The sequence below is a fragment of the Tupaia chinensis genome, unplaced genomic scaffold (assembly GCF_000334495.1).
Source record: "Tupaia chinensis unplaced genomic scaffold, TupChi_1.0 Scaffold000161_1, whole genome shotgun sequence".
In the NCBI taxonomy this organism is placed as follows: domain Eukaryota; kingdom Metazoa; phylum Chordata; class Mammalia; order Scandentia; family Tupaiidae; genus Tupaia; species Tupaia belangeri.
The window spans coordinates 4,752,937-4,767,056 of record NW_006159632.1 but is presented as its reverse complement, the minus strand read 5'-3'; the positions used below and the strand labels follow the sequence as shown (position 1 = coordinate 4,767,056).

The 14,120-nt window shown below is 53.4% G+C and overlaps 1 protein-coding gene across 1 annotated transcript in view; it reads right to left on the bottom strand.

Annotated features, from left to right (window-relative positions):
- The window catches only part of CUNH1orf198 (chromosome unknown C1orf198 homolog), a gene marked incomplete in the record, with an annotated part of 36,567 nt that overhangs the window by 21,903 nt on the left and 544 nt on the right, over positions 1–14,120 (bottom strand).

Below are 14,120 nucleotides of genomic sequence, written 5' to 3'. Positions count from 1 at the left end.
AGTACTGCGAGGACTAAAGGGAAACCTGTGGGGAGAACGCCAGACCAGGCTCCGCCCGTCACCGCCACCCGTCTCCCCTCCCCACAGGCCGCGGGAGAGCTGAAGGCCCGGCTGGCAGAATCAGAGCAAGATGCTAACCTGATGGTCCCACGTCCAACGAGGACTGAGGACAGAGAACCTCCGCCCTCACCGAGCAGGCAGGACTCACAGAGCCCTCCGACGGTGGATCTGACCTTGGAGCCAGCGGTCTGCTCTCTGACCTGAACTGGCCGTCCCAGCTGTCCTCCCCCGCACCCTCGGCCTTCCCCGACCCACCCAGCTGCTTTCCTGAACTTAAGGATGTGTCCATGCCCAGCTTCTATTAGGGAACACATTTTCTGGGACACACTGGATGATGCAGACTGAAAATAGAGTAAGATGTATTTTTTTAATTGAGACTGATTATGGAACCAGCAGTTAGCGTAATGGCTATGTCACTGAACTCCCATGTATTCGACCGCGGTTCAAGTCCCAGACCTGGTGACTTAAACTCACGCCGGACGCGTGTGCGTGCATGCCCAAGATCCCGAGAGGAGAATGGAGAAGGGATTGTGGCATGGCCATCCCCCCTGGGGGATGATTTCTCGCTCTCTGTCTCTCTGTCTCTGTCTGTCTGGTGAGCGCACGCGTTCTATAGGAGAAAACCTCTCAAAAAAAAAAAAAAAAAAAGAAAGAAACTGATTCTAAGATTACTGTACCTGTATCTCTCCCCACCCACCCCTAGAAAGCCTAGGTGACTTATCTCCACACAGAAAGTACTGCAGGTAAATTCTGTCCTTCCCACCCCGGGGGTGCTCTTCGCCCCAGAGTGGGTGATCTGCCCTCCACCCTCAGGATTCTACCCAAGGGACTTCTCCCTGCAGCTTCGGACACAGCTCACTGCACCCCAACTCAGCCTCCACAGTAACAGAGACAGGAGCAACACCAGAGCCCCCCATGGCGTGCCTGGCACCCACTGATCACAGGGGGACCTGGCCTTCTCCGTGCAGGACCTCCTCAGGTGATGGGGAAGGCACTCAGGGCTCAGCCCACTGAAGGCCTGTCCCAAGAAGGAGGACAGGCAGGGACTATGTGGCGATGCCTCAGCACACCCACACACCCCTATGAGGCACCGCCAGGGGCCTCTGCTCTACACCCTTGCCCCCGCCTAGTCTGTGCCCAGGGCACTTGCCGACTTCATGGCGAACACATGGCGTCTGCACCAAGCCGGGCTCTCCCAGGCTGCTGCTCCTCTGTAGACACCCACGCCCCACACTCACCTCCCCAGGGTGGGGAAGGTGCAGAGGGGGCCTAGCAGGGTGAACTCCTGAAATGGAGGCCGTCCATGGCGTGCAGATCCCGCTCCGTCCTCCACACTGGGGACCAGCCTCGGTGCTGCACAGGGACACATCTGTGCTTGCACGCACTGGGGATAGTGAAGCGAGGACCCCGGGGCAGCAGGGAGGCCGGAGCTCAGGCCCGTGTTCTCCTGTCAGGTGTGCAGACGTCCAGCATGGAACGAACATGGCTGGCAAAGGTACGAGCTTAAGTCTGAGAGCTACACGGGCAGGAAATAACCCTAGGAAGGGGACTAAGCTGCACACGCATGGTCACAGACCCGGCTCTGGGGAACACGGAGGGTGTGAGACGAGCCCATGATACAGTGTCTCAGCCCCAGTCCTTGCAGAACGCCCGATGGCAGCGCTGACTTCCCAACTGCATGCTCTGTCCCCACCGCTGAGTCCCAGCTTCTGAAACCGAGGGAACAGGCCTCTGGCCTTCCCTTCGGAATTTCAATTAGACCAAGTTACTTCCCAGTGTAGACATGCGCCCTGCCTGAATGGGGAAGGCTGTGGAGGAATGGGAGCTTAGGCGTGTTGCTGGCAGGGTCCAAGGGGCTGGGGCAGCCTCCACTGCAGGGCCCTGGGCCCCAGCCCCATTGGGGGGAAGGGTGGGGGGATGCCGCTGATCTAAATGATCTGAAAGTCCCTAAAGTTCTGAGCTCCCAGCACCCTCTGATTTCTCCTTGAAGCAATACAAGAAGAAGGCTTTGCTTCCACTTGGAACCCGAAGGGGGCTGCTGGAGCGGAAATATCGCTCATCCTGGACTGGGCCTTGGAGGGGAGGAAATCAACTGGCCAGCGTGTCCCTTCTGTCTTGTGGCAGAGCACAGAGACTCGGGCAGGCAGGGCTGCGGGTCGGCAGGGAACGCCGGAGCCGGACTCCTTGTCACATGACAGCACCTGGCTCCTGAGCACTGACTGTGCCAGCCGAGTCCCTCTAACTCCTCAGAGATGAAAATACGGCTTTGGGGTTTGGAAGGTGGCTGAGTGCAAGACTCTGCAGCATAAAGATTTAGGCTGGAGCGTGGTAACAGCCAGGTCTCCGGTACTGGCAGCCCTCGGTAGCTGAAATGCCATAGCCGCCCACTGAAGTGGGGAGGCTCCCACTGCAACTTCTCCCCAGCTGGATGGCAGGTCAATAATCCTGTGTTTGCTCCCGCAAGAAACTGAGTTAGAGAGTAGATTCCTTGTACTTTTGCAATCCTGAGCTCATGAAAAATTAGAAAGTACTTAACAAAAATCACCATGCCCCAAAAACCATGAGGGACACTAATGTCAGCCATCGGCTGCAACCCAGCCATAAAAAGCGCTGGCGGCAAGAACGGGCCCCAGGCCGCTGAATGCAGATGACATCAGAACTACAAAGCGGCAGGGAGTGTGCGTACACGTGCTCACACACATGCTCACACACATGCCGGTGCTGTCCTCTAATCCACTCCACGGTGACCAGCAGGCACTTGCAGCATCACCAGGCACAAGGCAGACCAGTCACGTGTCCCTGGGAGGCTCTCCCACCCGCCTTCCTGCACCTAGGGTCTGAAATTGCCAAAGCACCAGAACACATCTGATACTCGGACCTCGGACAGCAGACCGGGCTGCATTCTGGCTCAGTCCCCCTCTGAGTCCAACTCTCCCTCCAGGAACATCACGAGAAGACAGCTCAGGTCATCTCATGCCCCAGGGAGAAGGACCGGGCCAGAAGGCCCTGGAGGAGAGCACTGGGCCATTTAGCATGACCTGGAAAGGGGCTGCCAGTCCCCATGGTGGATGCAGGGACACCAGGACAGTCACAAATGAAAGCTTTTCCTCCAATGTCCCAGAGGCCTGAGTGCTGGCTCTTTTCTGGGAAATGCTCATCCAACTCAGTATACCACCTAAAGGAAGCGGATTTTTTTTTTTTTTAAAGTAAGAACATGTAGGGACCTGCAGGTGGCATGGTGGTTAAGGGCGCTGGACTCTCACATGGCTGACTGCAGTTTGAGTCCTGGGCCTGCTGGCTTGCTTTCTCACTTTCTCTCTCTGTCCCTCTCTGGTCAAATTAAAATTAATTTTTTAGAAAAAAGAAGAGGAGGAGCATATACTCTCTGCAGCTTTTCCTCCAATGTCCCAGAGGCCTGAGTGCTGGCTCTTTTCTGGGAAATGCTCATCCAACTCAGTATACCACCTAAAGGAAGCGGATTTTTTTTTTTTTTAAAGTAAGAACATGTAGGGACCTGCAGGTGGCATGGTGGTTAAGGGCGCTGGACTCTCACATGGCTGACTGCAGTTTGAGTCCTGGGCCTGCTGGCTTGCTTTCTCACTTTCTCTCTCTGTCCCTCTCTGGTCAAATTAAAATTAATTTTTTAGAAAAAAGAAGAGGAGGAGCATATACTCTCTGCAGGTAGATCTGGAATGTAGTTGTCCCCAACTGTTACTGTGTGGTAAAGAATGACCCCACTGTGTGCAGGAACTTCGCCTGCCGGGACATGTTCACATCTGTGTGCCGCAGTCAGGCAGGGGCTGGAGCCGCTCCACCCACGCTCCAGAGCTGACTGAAATGTTTAAGCATGTCTGTTAGGCACCCATTATGAAAAGTTAAATTATGTAACCTTATAGCTCAATATGTTGTATTTAAAACAAAAGTAAAACACAGTCACATCCCCAAAGGTGGAAACTACCCCAAAACAGAAAATGACAAGGGTTGGAGAAGGGGGAACATAAAAGGCCGCAGCCACAGATAATGCCAGATAATGGATAAACAACGCGGCATGTCCACACACAGGAAAACTACTCAATTTACTTAAAAAGCAAATTCTGACATGCGCTCCAACATGGAGGAACCCCGAAGACACTGTACTAAGTGAAGTGATCTGGACGCAAGGACACATACTGTCTGAATCCACTTATAGGAAGTCCCCCGAGAAGGCAAACTGATGGACGCAAAGCAGAGCAAGGGTTGGGGGAGAAGGGTAGGAAGGGGGTTACTATTTAACATCTAAAAACTTTTACTGTTTAACTGATATAGTTTCATTTTGGAATAATGAAAAGATTCTGGGACGAGGTGACAGTGAAGGGGACATGACACTGTTACTGTACTAAATGCCACTGAACTGTGCACTTAAAATTGGCTAAAGCAATAAATGTAATGCAATGCATATTTTACCATAATCAGAAGTCACAGAAAGACAGAGGAACTTTCAATGCACAGCACCAAGTGAGGAAAGCCAGTGTGAAAAGTTCCGTTCCTGCAGACTCCAGCTACATGGCACCGGGAAAGGCCAAACTACGGAGAATACAGATTGGTGGTCACCAGGGCTCGGGGAAGATGGGTGAACAGGTGGAGCTCAGAGGATGTTTAGGGTAGTGAAAGGGTTTCGTGTGACACTGCTGTGATGGCCTCCACAGGTGTAAACCCTGACGTGACTGGGAGACTCCAGGTAATGGCGACAATGTCAATTTAGGTTCTTTAACTATCATGTCCATTCTGGTTTGAGATGTCAACGGTGGAGAGGCTGTGTGTGTGTGTGTGTGTGTGTGTGTGTGTGTGTACGCGCGCGTGCATGCGTGCGGGCAGTATATGGGAATGCTGCACTTCCCATTCCATTCCCCTGGGAACCTCAAACTGCTCTTAAAAAAAAAAACAAATCAAACTGCAGGGACCAGCAGTTAGTGTAATGGCTATGTCACTGGACTCCCACGTAGGCAAACATGGTTCGAGTCTCAGACCCAGCGGCTTAAACTCACGCTGGGCGCGTGTGCATGCGTGCCCAAAATCCTAAGAGGAGAATGGAGGAGAAGGGATTGCGGCGTGGCCATCCCCCTTGGGGGGTGATTTCTCGCTTTCTGTCTCTCTGTCTCTCTGTGTCTTTCTGGCGAGCGCATGCACCCTATAGCAAAAACCTCTCCCCACCAAAAAAAAAAAAAAATCAAACTACGGCAGGTATGGGCAGGGCGGTGGAACACTCCGGGAGGCCGACTCACAGTGACAGGTCCAGGTTTGTGCCCTGAGCCCTCCCTGAACACGCTGGGCACGTGTGTGCCCACAAGTGAGGGCAGCGTGCGTGTCCAGGGCTTCTTTGCCATGGTGTGCCTGGGCAGGGCAGTGCAGACAGACACAGACCCCGAACACCAGGAGAAAGCATGCCCAGTGTGGCTGCGGGCCCTGGGGACCATGAGGCTCCAAGGGGAGGGGACCTCTCCGAGCATCTCTGGGTCTGGCATCTGCGAATAGCTGCGGGGACAATCAGGCTCACCAGGACCGGAGGAGGGGTCACTCCCACTAGTTCCCTGACTGCCGTCTGTGGCTGCCAGCACCCATGGTCCCTGCTGTGGTGTTCGGAGGCCACTGAGAGACACCCCATGCTCCCAGTCTGGCTGCTGTTCTCAGAGCAGCCTGCAAAGGCCCTGAGGGACACAGCTCCAGACGGGGCGAGCTCAAGGGCTCTCCACCCCATACACGGCAAGCCCGATACACCAGTCCAAAATGGCAGGGACATCATCATAGAGTAATGCCCAAAACCTGTGGTCACTTTCATTTCCAGAAAATGTTACTGCTGATTAGATTTACCACATGCAAAATGACTCTGAACTCCCGAACTTCTCAAAGAATTTGGAATTGTCTTACTTCCACAGAATTGCACTACTACTGTGACGGAGTACTCATACCGGGGTCATTTCCAAGCTGTATACCGGAATCCTTCAACACTAAAAACAAAATAAATGGCATTTGTTGCAGGCTGTGAAGAGTTTCAGAGTGTGTATTCCTGGCTGCAGCCTGCGGCGTGCTGGGCAGTGTTTAACAAAGCTCTGGGGGAGGGCACCCAGCCTGTGTCCTGCCCTCCCCGGTCGCTGTGGAGCAGGTGCTCGCCATGGCCTGGCACAGGCTGACTCCTGGGTGACTCGCTGGACCCCACGCTGGGCGGGAGGTGCAGTGCACGGCACAGGTAGGGTTTGTGCCGTACGGGTGCACAGGGTGAGAGACTCAAGCGCGCGGAGGAGTCGGGTATACCAAAGGAGCGAGGGAATGATGGATGTCGAGCACGTACTGCCATTTTTTCAGGGAGAGACGGTTTTGGAAAGATTGTTTTATGTTTTAAAGTATGATTATTTATTTCTTCCATAAGCAAAAGACAGAGAAACGGGCACCCACAATAGGGTCCTCATGCTGGGGTCTAATCCCCGAAAACACACTGCTGGGTGCCTCGCCTCATCCCCAAAGGTTCCTCCTTAACCAACCCCGCTCAGACTGCCTTGGTGAGGGGCCAGGGACACCACCTGACCCTGGGGCAGACAACCGGGCATACAGCTATGCACACTGGTACAACCAACGCAGATCAGCCTCCCAGCACGCCGTGGGGCTGGGCAGAGAGTCCCTGAGTCTAAGGTCTTCTCTGAGTTAAATTCCTCCCAGCATTCCAAGAGGAAATACTGGGCAGTGGCACTTCAGTAACTATGTTTCACAGCTGCAAGAACAGGGTTACTATAAACAGCAACGCTGATGCCCTCAGCCAGATAACCCTCAGCCAGATAACCGGTATACCTTGTCAAACAGCAGCTTCTACTTCGAGTGCGGAGTTGCTAAAAGTTGGAATCCCAGTGACTAAAGTCCCCAGAAATGTGTTTAATTTTTCTTGGGTGGCTTAGAAGTAGTGTCAGGACTAGGAACTCTGCAGGTGCTGACTAGAACCGTAAGCTGTCACTATTCGCCTGAAGTCCATGCTAGGCCAGCTTCTGGCTGATAAACTGTAGCGTCTTGGCTTGAAGGTCAGACACCTCAGCAGAAATGCCATCCGCTAGAGAGAGCGCATGGACAGCGGAGCCTGGAAACCCGACAGGCCCTATGCTGGCCACTGGGTCACACCGCAGTCATACAGGTGGCCGGGTGGAGCACATGGCTTCTGGTGACCTGTTCCATGTCAGTACGAACCTCAAAGATACAAGAGCCTGTGGGTGCATCAGCTTCAGCTCCCAGCGACAGCACAGCACGCAGGCCGTGTGAGCCCGTCCAGAGCTCCCGGCTCCGCTCAGACAAGGCTTCTGCTGCGCTTACTTGTCCGCTAAAAACGGAATGTGGCGACCATGCCCTTGGTATTTGGATACGCTAACAAAGCCTGCCCACACAAAAGCTGGCACAGGTTCTTGTAGCAGCTTCACTCAGAACTGCCCCAGCTGGGAAGCTATCAAGATGCCCTTCGGTAGGTGACTGGGAAAACAAACCGTGGAGCACCCAGTCCATGGAAGACTATTCCACAGTGAAGAGGTCTTCAAGCTCTGGAAGGATGGGAAGGATCTCCCTTACAAAGCACCAAGTTAAAGACACCAATGTGTTGGGACCAGCAGTTGGCATAATAGCTGTTTGGCTGGACTCCCATGTAGTCGACCACTATTGGAGTCCCGGACCCGGGGACTTAAAATCCCGCCGGATGACTATTCCACAGTGAAGAGGTCTTCAAGCTCTGGAAGGATGGGAAGGATCTCCCTTACAAAGCACCAAGTTAAAGACACCAATGTGTTGGGACCAGCAGTTGGCATAATAGCTATTTGGCTGGACTCCCATGTAGTCGACCACTATTGGAGTCCCGGACCCGGTGACTTAAACTCACGCCGGATGCATGTGCGTGCGTGGCCAAGATCCCGAGAGGAGAATGGAAGAGAAGGGATTGCGGTGTGGCCGTCCCTTCTGGGGGTGATTTCTCGCTTTCTGTCTCTCTGTCTCTCTGTGTCTTTCTGGTGAGCACGCACGCTCTATAGCAAAAACCTCTCAAAAAATTATATATATATAAAATGATAAAGACGCCAATGTGAAAAGGCTGGCTGCATGATTCCAGCCATGAGGTCCTGGACAAAGTAAAACTGTGAAGACAATCAAAAGGCCAGGGCTTGGTGTGGGGGTGGCGGATGGACAGGAGAAGCCAGAGGATTCTCAGGCAGTGGAACTACCCCGATGCTGAGGGTGATACATGTCACTCTCCATTTGTCAAAACCCACAGAGTGGACAGCACCGAGAGTGAACCCTAGTGTCTGTCCATGGTGGACTTCGGCTGGTGGCAGGCAGGCTCGGAGACGGGAGCAAACAGATCACCCGGTTCAGGGCACCTGCTGGGGGAGGCTCTGTGTGGGGTAAGGGGCTGTGGGAGCTCTGCATTCCCACTCCATCTCACTGTGAACCTAAAACTGATCTAAAAATTAAGTCTATGGAAAACAGGGTAGGAAGAATGATTAAAATATGCTCTTTTTTTAAACCAACGGCTTATTCTTAGGACCTATGTTTATATATTCAGAGAATCAAGCTTTCCCCTTTGACTCGTAACAATCAATGCTTTTCCCTTCAACGTGTAATATATTTAACTCTGCTGAGATTAGAGGGTTTCCATAGCTGGAAGTACAGATCTGCAGTTCCAAAGACAGGAAGCAGTTGTGATTTAATCACTGGGCACATTCCACCATGACTGCAAATCCTGAAACCCAGGCCTCCTCAGTTCACAGAAGCAAGCTGCCTGTGTGGTAATGGGAGGGAGCAGAGTGGGTGGAGGACGCCCAGAGCAGATGAACAGAAAGCGAGTAGGACGCCTATCCGGACAGGCCTGGTGTTCTTCCAGTCATGCATTCAGTAAGCGGCTACTTTTCAGGTACTAAATCTTTTGCTTAGAATGTAAAAGTAACTCTTGTTTATTAAAAAGATGACTCCACACCTGCCAACGTGCGTCCAGCTCTGACCCCTCCCTCCTGCCTGTGACCAAGTCATCTAATGTCTTTGCAAGACCTGTTCCCTGGCAGCCACCGGGCCACCCTTGCCTGGAAGCCAGCAGGCAGAGGAGCCTGGGGAAGGAGGCCCACAGCCCTGCCTTGGCTGGAGAGCCATCAGTCTGAAACGGGAAGCCTGCTGGTCAGGCCTGGTAGCCTCCTCTAGCCTGGGGAACTGGACTGGAACATGGTCACACTTCCAGGTCCTCCCAGAACCAAACTCTCTCTGCGCCCCCAGTGGAGGGACACAGGAAGTCATATCCACCCTGTCATCTTGTCAAAACACACACACATACACACACACAAAGGGAAATTTGGGGAAAAATAAAGTCACATCCACCCTGTCATCTTGTCAAAAAAAACCCACACACATGAAGGGAAATTTGGGGAAAATGGAGAAGAACACTGTGGGACACAAATATGCCGTTGCCTGTTGGTGATGGCATGTATCATATTCTCAGCTCGCCTGAGATACTGAGACGTTGCTCATGCTGGGTAAGACTTCTTTATAAACTACGTGATGTTTAACAATTGGATGTATAAATAATAATAATAAAAAAAGATGAAAAAATGTAAAACACACATGGATATGGCAGACAGAAGGTGGGGATTATAATTCATACATTTCACTTTTTCCTAAAAACGAGTCCCAGATACAGGGATGACAACCCCGGACTCCCTAGTTTCCTAGTAAAAGCTGAAAAGAGGAAAAGCCGAGCCGCAAAGGTGGAAGGAGACCCTCTCCTGTGTCACAGGTCCTGCATCAAGAAGCCACCCAACCTGCCGGACTCCAATCTGACAAAGATGTCACGCTCGAGGAGAGTTCTGGAGGGTTACTGCCAGTGGTTTCTAATGCGACTTCTGCCCGCTTTGTAACCTTTACAACCACACAGGCTTAACTTTCCTAACAGACGAGTTTACTACACGAAGCAAACATCCAGGCTGGCAGCACTAGGCCCCAGGACGGCGAGTGGGACGTTGTGGGAGGGCCCAGGCAGGTCCTTTGCAGGCAGCCCTGCGACTGGTCGAACAGACCAGGAGCTCAGCAAGGTTTGCAGAGCCTGCCAGCAGTGGGGGTAGGAAAGGACCAGGAGGCAAGGAGGCCAAACCTCTGCCTCAGACAGGAGGTGCAGGTCCAGGGGAGTGAGAGCACCCAGATCCTGCAGGAGGAGGTCAGAGCACCGCAGCTGGTCCTGCTAAGCTGCTAAAGAGGGGGCAGGGCTGGCTGGCTCTCGGGTCTTAAAACCCACGCACCGCAGTCCGTGCGAGCCAGGTCGGGGCCTGAGGGCTGGCATATGGCGACAGCCTCACTGCCCAGCCCTACCCGCTTCACAGTGAGGTGGGGGCGCACGGAGGTCCAGGCAGGCAAGGGGCACTGGCTGCCTGTCTCCCGTCACCTGCTTAGGGTCCGTCGGGACCCAGAGTATGGAACAGAGCAGGAACCCTACAACTCTCACCAATGCACTCAGATCCCCCTAAGCCGGGGGCAAGAGGCTGGGGTAGGGCAGGGAGCAGCTCCTTGCTGAACACTCAGGATTTGGTTTGTCTTCTGTGTGCTAACAGGACACAGCAGGCGTGCACAAGTCAGACCCTGACAGCCTCAGCATTCTTACGAAAACTTGACCTGAGGGGCATGTCCACAACGTCGGTGCCTGTTCTAGGCCAGGAGTCTGAGTCGCTGGTTCCCTCTGACTCCCCAGAAGGGCAGTTCCCCTCAGGAGGGCCAGCACTTAGCGGCCAGCAAGGCCAGGCTAGAACCTGGGGCTTGGGCTCCAGGGCTCCCTCCTCTCTGAGTGATAAGGCCCCTCTAGCTGCAGCTCCGGTTCCTCCCAGGAGGAGTCTGGGCAGACAACAGGGCATGGCGGGGCCTTGGCTAAAGCTGCACTTCACTACCTTTTTTTTTTTTTTTTACTGAGACCATATGTCTATGCAGGGAGGTTTTAAAGGAGTGGGTGAAGGTTATGGAAGGTTAAGCACCCTAAACTCTAATGTAGCAGACCTTGAGAAATATTTGCTCAGTTGATTCCCAAAGAAGTAAGACCCAACAATTGCACAGGGCCCTTCATAGCGCCAAGATTCAAAGGCAATGCCCTCGTCTCTGCAGAGGACCTGGTTAAGTCACCGAGGCAAGGAGAATCTGGGCCTAGGCCACACAGAGAACAGAGAACGATGGCAAGGACACACACGCATGCAGGGGCCACGCTGCCACCCTGCCCTCGGCATGGGCAACTTCAGTGGGTGAACTGAGCCCTGGCCCACACTTGGAGCACCATCAAGTTTCTTTGTTCCCGTAATACCTGAAAACGACCACCACCTCTGGAGGCTGTTTGCATGCTCAGCGGGACACAAAGCTGAGGGCTGGGCATTCAGAGAAACAGGCACCGTCTTCAGGAGAGCTGACGGGGCTACAGAGGCCCTGGGACCACATCGAAGACAGATCAAGGGGGAAGGGACAGAGGACCCTCCTTAGTGCAGGTTAGGGTTCTTCTGGACAATCCTGGGCACCTATTCAGGGTGGTGTGTTTCTCAGTCTACGCAGGGCCGTCCCCATCCTGTCCTCATCGGTCACCTCTGTAGCCAGGAGCAGGCCCTCCTCCTGAGGGACCTCCTAGGGTGACAATTAGCCCAGCCACACCCTCGTACCCACAGCGCCATCAGCCACACAACCATCGCAGGCGGAAATGCCCCTAGCACCCTCTCCAAGCAACCTCTAATGTTCAGGTCTGTCCCTCTGCCATCAGGACTGGGGTCAGTGCCAATCCACAAGGCCGAGACTCCATTCTAAAAAGCAGGGCTGGTTTGCTCCTGGAAGGACAAGCAGGCGCCACAGGGCAGAGTTCTATTTGCTTGTCACTCACATGGAGTTTACAAACTCAGAAACAGCCCTATCCGGCACCCGCCGAGGAATGAAAGTAAAAACTCAACTTGGCCACATCTTCCCTGATTAGCGGTACTGGGCTCCCACCATGTGGGCTTTTTGGTGATGAGCAGATACGCAGGTACTGTCGGCTGGACAGGAAGCTAAGGGACAGGCCACTGTCACTGGCCATGGCACTCCAACAGCCGTAAGCACTTACAGGCTTTTTTTCTTTCCCTCTGGTTTTTCCCAGACTCTTTAAGGGGCACTGCGGGTTTCTCATCTCCCTACCTAAGCACGCTTCACGAAACACCTTTATTATAGACAGGCAGGTTTTCCCAGTGAGAACGCTTCAGCTCTAGAAAAACACTTTACGACCTGCACTTCCATCTCCCAGCTTACCACACCCTGTTTCTCCTGGCAAAGCCCTCAGAGCTTCAAGTCCAGTGGAGAATTTTCTCTTAATTCCACCAGAGTAAGACAAGGCAGGCAGCGGACATGTCCCTTCACAGTCCCCATGAAAGCGGGTTGAGGACCACAACAATTTGGAATAATGTCTCGGCAATACCCGGGCCTGAAAATCTGCTTTAAACCTCATTCTCAACCTGGGTCCTTCCTCAGCCCACAACTTCCTTGGAAAACCCTCCTAGCCCCTCCTCCCCTAGCTTCACAAACAGCCAAAGTGCCAGCCGATTTCATTTCACTTTTCATCCTTTTTGACATTGCTCGGCAGGGCGAAAGTTGAGTTGGAAAGGCCAGAAAGTCCCCGTGCAAATTCTAGTAAAACCGAACAGTTTTAGTTAAACCCAAGAAAAAGAAGACCAAGTTTCTAAACAGCCCAGATGGCTGGGGCCCTTGTGATTGAGGCTGGGTCATCCCGGCTGGTCCCTGTAGTTCCTGGCTTCCTTCTTGGGTGGCCGCCTGAGCCTAAATTGGAGCGGCCCCCCACCAGCCGTAAGCACTTACAGGCTTGTTTCCTGTCCTGCTGATTTATCCCAGACTCTTTAAGGGGCACTGCGGGTTTCTCATCTCCCTACCTAAGCACGCTTCACGAAACACCTTTATTATAGACAGGCAGGTTTTCCCAGTGAGAACGCTTCAGCTCTAGAAAAACACTTTACGACCTGCACTTCCATCTCCCAGCTTACCACACCCTGTTTCTCCTGGCAAAGCCCTCAGAGCTTCAAGTCCAGTGGAGAATTTTCTCTTAATTCCACCAGAGTAAGACAAGGCAGGCAGCGGACATGTCCCTTCACAGTCCCCATGAAAGCGGGTTGAGGACCACAACAATTTGGAATAATGTCTCGGCAATACCCGGGCCTGAAAATCTGCTTTAAACCTCATTCTCAACCTGGGTCCTTCCTCAGCCCACAACTTCCTTGGAAAACCCTCCTAGCCCCTCCTCCCCTAGCTTCACAAACAGCCAAAGTGCCAGCCGATTTCATTTCACTTTTCATCCTTTTTGACATTGCTCGGCAGGGCGAAAGTTGAGTTGGAAAGGCCAGAAAGTCCCCGTGCAAATTCTAGTAAAACCGAACAGTTTTAGTTAAACCCAAGAAAAAGAAGACCAAGTTTCTAAACAGCCCAGATGGCTGGGGCCCTTGTGATTGAGGCTGGGTCATCCCGGCTGGTCCCTGTAGTTCCTGGCTTCCTTCTTGGGTGGCCGCCTGAGCCTAAATTGGAGACCCAGACATGCCCTTATATGTAGCCCATGCTGGTGGAGTTCATTTAAACTTCTTGTCCCTTAACTGGTTTTGGTAGAAAAACGGGATCACCACGCTCACCCTCAAAACACTCGCTGCCCTGTGGTCACTAGGGAAACACCTCAGGGTGCTCCTTAATCTCGGAAGGCACCTCTTTCTTCGTGTCCCCCAACTTGGCAAACTCGCTTTCCCCTACAGCACACCTCAGACGCGAGTAGGGGCTCTATCAGGCCGCCAGCCTTCGCGGGCAGCAGGCAGGCACTGGTGACACGTTACCTGCTTCCCACCGAGGCTCCCAAAGGTCAACACACCCATGGCCACCCTGCGACTGAGCGGCAGAACCGGGTTATAGCCCAGGGTGTCCGGGTTAAGCCCCTCGCCGGTCCCACTTTGCTGCCCGGCCTAGGCGCGGCTGCCTTCCGCTCTGGGAGAAGCCTGGACCCGGCGCGTGCGGCCCAGCCGGGCCCGGGGGGGGGC